Here is a 760-nt window from a genome sequence, read left to right as displayed (position 1 = left end):
GAGAGAGAGGGGGACAGAGAGTGAGACAGTGATGGAGGGAGGGGGAGAGACGGGGAGAAAGGGGGAGGGAGAGAGAGAGAGAGGGAGGGGGAGAGAACGAGAGAGAGGGAGAGAGATAAGAAAGAGAGGGAGAGAGGGAGAGGGTGGGGTGAGAGAGAGAGAGAGAGGGAGAGAGAGGGAGCGAGAGGGAGGGAGGGATAGAGGGAGAGAGAGAGCGGGGTAGAGAGCGAGAGAGGGGGAGAGGGAAAGGGAGGGGGAGAGGGGGAAGGGAGAGAGAGAGAGAGAGAGAGAGAGAGAGAGAGAGAGAGAGAGAGAGAGAGAGAGAGAGAGAGAGAGAGAGAGAGAGAGAGAGAGAGAGAGAGAGAGAGAGAGAGAGAGAGAGAGAGAGAGAGAGAGAGAGGGGGAGAGGGAGAGAGAGAGAGACGGAAGAGAGAGGGAGAGGGGGAGAGAGGGGGGCGGAGGCCCACCCACCCTACCCCTGACCGGTCCCCAGTGCGGAGGGCGGGAGGGTGAGAATGAGGAGGTAGAAACTGAAATAAACACTTCAATGATCAGGGACTGTCATTTAAATTGATCAATATATATAGAGAGAGAGAGAGATCCCCAGTGAGGGGGTAGACGGGGCGAATGTGAGGGGCTGGGGGTCCCGGAGCGTGGCCGGCGATGGGATCATCCGCCCGGGACTGACAGCTGGACGATCCGGCGGTGAATGTGAGGAGCCGGAGCCCGGAGCGGAGAGACTGCGGCCGCCCTCTGGGAT

The sequence above is a fragment of the Rhinoraja longicauda genome, chromosome 39 (genome assembly GCF_053455715.1).
Source record: "Rhinoraja longicauda isolate Sanriku21f chromosome 39, sRhiLon1.1, whole genome shotgun sequence".
NCBI classification, from domain to species: Eukaryota; Metazoa; Chordata; class Chondrichthyes; order Rajiformes; family Arhynchobatidae; genus Rhinoraja; species Rhinoraja longicauda.
The sequence above is the reverse complement of the archived record's forward strand: the minus strand, read 5'-3'. Positions refer to the sequence as shown.